This window comes from Mirounga angustirostris, unplaced genomic scaffold (genome assembly GCF_029215605.1).
Source record: "Mirounga angustirostris isolate CCGP_5_RB_7025 unplaced genomic scaffold, mMirAng1.0.hap1 SCAF_15, whole genome shotgun sequence".
In the NCBI taxonomy this organism is placed as follows: domain Eukaryota; kingdom Metazoa; phylum Chordata; class Mammalia; order Carnivora; family Phocidae; genus Mirounga; species Mirounga angustirostris.
In genome coordinates, this window is record NW_026991723.1 from 20,158,797 (window position 1) to 20,164,796 (window position 6,000).

The following is a 6,000-nucleotide window of genomic DNA, read 5'->3' on the forward strand; positions in this document are numbered from 1 at the left end:
CCCCCCCCAGGTGGGATCTGTGTGACATTCCTCAGGCACTCCTGGCTGCCCTAAAGCTAAGGGAAGGGAAAAGCAAATAAATGGTTAATTTATAGAGATTCCAGTCCTGCAAGACACAAGTCTCCCTCAGTTTACAATGTCTTAGTGATTTATAAGAAACAAGCATTCTTATCGATAACCTAACTTCCAGAAGGAAATGTAGATAAAATTAAATGTCCTTTTAACCTGCAGCCCATTGACAAATACTTGAGGCAGGCAGAGAATGACATTCCTCCAGAAACTCCCAAGGGTCTTAATGTTAATGATTTGCTAGAGGGAAAAACAACCTTAGCTTGACAATGGCAAGGCCTCCAGTATCTTGTAGGTCGTCTTTAGCATATGAAAGTTCTTTTTGAAAACTTCCTTTTTCCTTACCTCCCCCAACTCCCAAGTATATAATAGGTAACCCCTCACAACCCCGGTGCAGCGGCTCTTTCTGCCCAAGGGTCCTGTCTCCAGGCTTTAATAAACCGCCATTTTGCACCAAAGATGTCTCAAGAATTCTTTCTTGGCCGTTGGCTCTGGACCTCACCCCACCAAACCTCACCTCTATTCCAAAACTATATCACATGGATGGCTGCCGTGGTAGAAATGTAGTTGTTGGAGCCTCTGTCTTTACAGGGTTTGAGAAGTTGCAGAATGCCAGATGGAGATTTTTTTTTTTGCCACTGCTCTTCAGATCTTTGATGTAGAAAAATGACATTACAATTGAGATTACTTAGAGGAGGACAGGTGGACAGGTGTATCTCACCTGCCAATTGCAGTTATGGTTTTAGTGCTTGGAAGGAGCATATCTTGTAAATAGCCCCTCATTATTATAAGGTCTTGTCAAGACATGTTTCTTTCTGATGGTGACATGTGTCACACTGGCTCTAGGTATGAAGCAGTTGAGATTTGTTATTGAAGACCCAGGCATCTATTAAGAAACCTTTTTTCCTTCTGCCTCAAGTTTGCATCCCATACCTGTTCTCAACAAAGGGATTGTACCTTCATAGCAGCTTTAAGTATAAAAATAAGACAACAGCTAAAACGCTTAGCCTTCTTATGATATTTGCATTTTATCAGAAATTGAAATCTTTATTTTTTATTTTTTTCATTACCATATAATGTATTACTTGTTTCAGGGGTACAGGTCTGTGATTCATCAGTTTTATACAATTCACACCGCTCACCATAGCACATACCCTCCCCAATGTCTATCCAGAAACTGAAATCTTAAACCAAAGGAAATGCATGCCAGAGGTGCAATTTTCAAGCAGTTAATGAGCTAATAAGGAATTTTTTTTTTTTGAGTAGCAAGAGGACTTTCTTGTTCCCTTAAATATAAGCCACATTAAAAAAATAAAACCAAACCAATGAAATAATCCATGAGCATTTGATGGGTAAATTGATATTCATTTTTATTTTAATTTCAAGCATTTCAGCAATATTTCCACTTCCAGAATTATGTCTCTGTGAGCTTCAGAAGTTTAAAGATGTAACTTTGTGTTATAAATTTGCATTTTTCAGGTTTTTTTTTTTAAATTGAGACATAATATGTTAGCTTCAGGTGTCCAACATGATTCAATATTTGCATATATTATGAAATAATCACTACAATAAGTCCAGTTAACATCTGTCATTTCCTCATGATGAGAACTTTTAAGACCTACTTGCTTAGCAAATTTCAGCATTTTTAAAGTTGAATTAAGATGATCTTCGTATTTCCTCTTCCTGACCCTGGAATTGAATACATGTTGTGTAACTTGAATTATCTTTGGAATTCTAGTCTCAGGACTAGCGGATCAGTGGATAAGTTAACCATAGGTCCAGTGCTCTCCCTGACTGGATGCGTGTGTTCTTGGAAGTCCTTAACTTTACTGTGCCTCAGTTGCATCCTTTATAAAACAGTATATATTGTGAGGATATCCCAAATAGGTGATAACCCGAAGAGGGAAGAAACAGACTGTGGCTACAGGGGTTCATCAGTGAGCCAGGACTAAGTAGAGGAGAAGCATTGGTGGGTGTGATAACAGTAAAGAAGAGAGAAAACTTGGACTCTGATTGGCAAAACTTTCAAGTATGGTTCTCCCATATATTAGCTGTGACAGTTTGTGCAGTAACTTCATCCTCTCTGAAGATTAGTATTTTTAGAATATGTATTATATAAATAGGTGAAATAACATGATGCGTAATTTGGGAATCATGATCTTATGTAAGCAGAACATCAAGTTCTGTATCTAAGATGATACCGAAATGAAATAGGAAAGAGAGTTAGAATTTCAGAATTCAAGTTTTCAGGCTTGAATTAAGGATGATTTATGTTGCTTTAGAGCAACATAAATCTTTAGATCAAGATTTTTTCTTTGAATTAAGCCAAATGTACCATGAGTAAAGCAGAACGATAGTACCTGCCATTATACAATTATATCTCCTAACATGGAAACCAATACCAGCTAGACCTTATGGGACTCTCCTAATTCCCTAAGATGCTGTTGCCTCCCAGACCTTCAGTTGTGTGGCCAAGGACTCTACTTGGGTCCGTGCTGCTCAGCTGACTGGGGCTGACCAATTATCATTGAGCAGCCAGACAGAATGTGAGCAAATACATGCCCCATGTTTCTGACTTCTTTTGCTACTTGGGACTCAAATGATACCCCATAAAAGAGCATGTGGGATGTGGGATGATGACACCCACAAGTGTGGGACAGTTAACTCTTCAAGGCACATATTTTGATCAATGGGCATCAGGAGATAGGGAGAACATACAAGTTAAATCCTCCCCAACCCCCACCACCGTATATGAGTTTTTCCATATATCCTATCTGGAAAAATCCCATAGGGATGAACTAAACTCACCTGGAGAGAGGTATGGTTGATTCCTGGCTCATGATGCCATGACCAGCATAATAATGCATCAACTCGCATCTCTTTCCATCCTTCTCTTTTTTAACTTTTCCCTCACTCTCCCTACCCTAGAACTGCACCTCTCAAAAGTACCAACAATCAATTCTTCAGATTCTTTTGTCTAGAAAAGCCAGACTAAGATTTGCTTAGCACTTAGAAGTTGTTCATTAAATATTGATTTTCCTTTTTTAAAATCTTTTTTTTCCTAATTTTTAAGTAAGCTCCATGCCCAACATGGGGCTTGAACTCACAACCACAAGATCAAGAATTGCATGCTCTACCAACTAAGCCAGCCAGGCACCCCTGCCTCCTTTCTTCCTTTTCTATTAATTTTCTTTTATTTAACATTGCTCAGTTCAAGGCTAAATTTGAACTTTGGTATCTTAGTTGCCTCCAATCCTTCGTCTTCTCTTCCTGAACTCCTATTCTATCTCAGATACTGATTTTTTCATGTTTGTTTTTCATTTGAGCCTGAAAAGCAATCTTTCCCTTTGATGTTTGGTTTCTAGAAATCTTGACTTGGTTTAAACAGACACTAATAGAATGCTCCTATGAAGGGTCTTAGCTCAGAACTATCCATGCACAGGGATTTTATGATTTATTTTACTTGTACAAGATTTATTTCTTCTTGGGCATTGCTAGGATAGCCATCTGGGTTTGAGAACAGCATATACATCAATATGCAAACTTCAGTGGGTCTTCCTGTGGTTTTTCAATGATGTAGTCATTGTTCCAGAGAATAGAAGAATTTGGAGTCATGCAAATTCTAGATTATTTTCATGTAAGAAAGTGTCAGTCTGAGGAATGAGAGGATTTCTGCAGTTTAGAATTCCATCTCCTATAGTTAGAGATTTATAGCAACATCCTTTTTAGTAGATCTCATGCTTAGTTCTCAATAGCTAAAGGTAGATTTTGGATATCCAACCTCAGACCCATCTTGGGAAACATAGATACCTCCAAATCCAGACCTGGAAGGTGACCAGAGTGGTGTTTTCCTCTCTGTTAGATCTGTGAGGACTGGGATAGTTGGTGCAGGAGGAGTTGAGGCTTGAATTTCACCATGAAGACTGGTAGATTTTCTGTAAGCCCACGTTTCTGGGTTTTCTCACAGCATACACTTGTTTCTTCCTCGCAACCAATCAAAGTTCTAATGGTTAAAGATCCACTTCAAATAGCACTTTCTCCAGGAAACTGTTCCTCATCTTCCTGTCTGAAAGTGATCTCAACCTCATTTGAGTTTCCACAGGCTCTGTTTATGGCTCTTTATATACAGTCTTGTCTTGTTGGCAAACTTGTTTTTGTACCTGAACAACTCTGAGCTCTTTGGGGGCAGGGGCTGAATGTTATGTATCTTTCTATCATCTCTTAGCACAGTGTTGAGCACATGAGGGACTTAAAAATACTTGTATTGAATTTTTTCTGTCCTTCAACTTAGTTAGACATGTTGAATATTTACTTTGTGCCTAGAACTGTGTTAAACATTATGTGATTCAAATCAATTCTCCTTCCTTGGACCCAGCAAAGATCAGTTAAAAAATGCCTTCTAAATAAATTATAGACCTTAGAAGAGAACAATATCTGGTCATGGATCATTATGTGGCTCTTTTCCCTCAAGATCACTTTCTCCTCCTTTCACCTTTGAGTCTTTCTCTGCTGCTGTCATTGCCATTTCTCTGATTTCAAAGTCTCCCAGCCTTCTTCCACTTTCCAAGTGACTTCAACTTTACCCCCGTAAGTGTTATAATTTGTGTCAATTTAAGATGGGCATGGACATCAGATATTCTGCTCTGTTTCCCATGTTGTGTTCTCTGGAGGGAAAACTCATTTTGAGAATGACTATTTTGTAACAATTATTAGTTGATAGGTAAAACGATGCATTTCAAATTCAGTATGAAATGCCACCTATTATTTAGAGCAGGACTGCCCAATAAAACTTTTTGGAGTGAGGAAGATGTTCTATATCCGTCTTGTCCACTACAGTAGCCACTAGAGACTTGTGGCTAATTGAGCACTTGCAATATGGCTTGTGCAACTGAGAAACAGTTGTAAATTTTATTTGATTTTAATTAAGATTTTAATAGCCATATATGATTCGTGGCTGCTGTACTGGTCATTGTAGGTATAAGACCAATGACAGATCATATCTTACAGTTTTCTATACAGACATAAAATGCCCTTGGGTAAATACTTTCGGGAAACACTACCCCCCTTGTGGAGATTCACCATGCCCACAAGCATCGTAAGGGTTCTAAGAAACCTTACTGCACAATCTTTTTATATTGGCTTAACCCAGAATTGTCTGCTTTCATTTGACCATGGAATCTGCTATCTCCCTCCCCCAGCAGGAATGCTTATGAACAACTCGTGACTTCATTCTGCAGAACCCTTTTGGAAAAAGTCTCCTTCAGACCATTTTTCCCATCAAAAGCTTGCGTTACATGTTTAGCTAGACTACTTATTCCCTCTTCTATTTTAGTGAAAACATAAGTATGACTTAAGTAGGCATAAAGGGTAGCATTCTCTAAACTTTACAAAATCTCTTCTCAGGAAATGGGGCCTGACATTTGCCCCATAGGCATGAAGCTGTGGAGACTCTGAAATGACCCTTTATGGAGGGATGGTATGTTTTCTAGTTAGAGCTGTGGCAGAGCCTGGATCAGATTTGGTCCCTGGAACCATGACATGTCCTCAGTTTGACCTAAGCCACAGGTAGGCCTCCTTTTTGTGGGCCAAAGAGAAACAATCACCTGTCCCCCACTGGAGTCGCTGTTGTCATGAGTTGATCCCACCAACAGTAATACGGGAAGGAGGATGATAACGTTCAATTGTCTTTTCCTCTTGCTCTTAATAGACCAGCTAGTGATGCTTCAGATGCAATTGGTCTGAAGGCTGAGAGCAGATCCATTATTGGGAGCATTTGCTTTAAATTATGAAATTCAGGAAGGCTTGTGGCAGAGAGGCAGCCAGTTCTGCCGCAAAAGGCGCTCGCTTGTCTGTTTCTTGCATTCTGTTAAATATTTCTTATTTCCTCAGAATACACCACAAGGACCATTTGACTGTCCCCTCTGGCTTCTG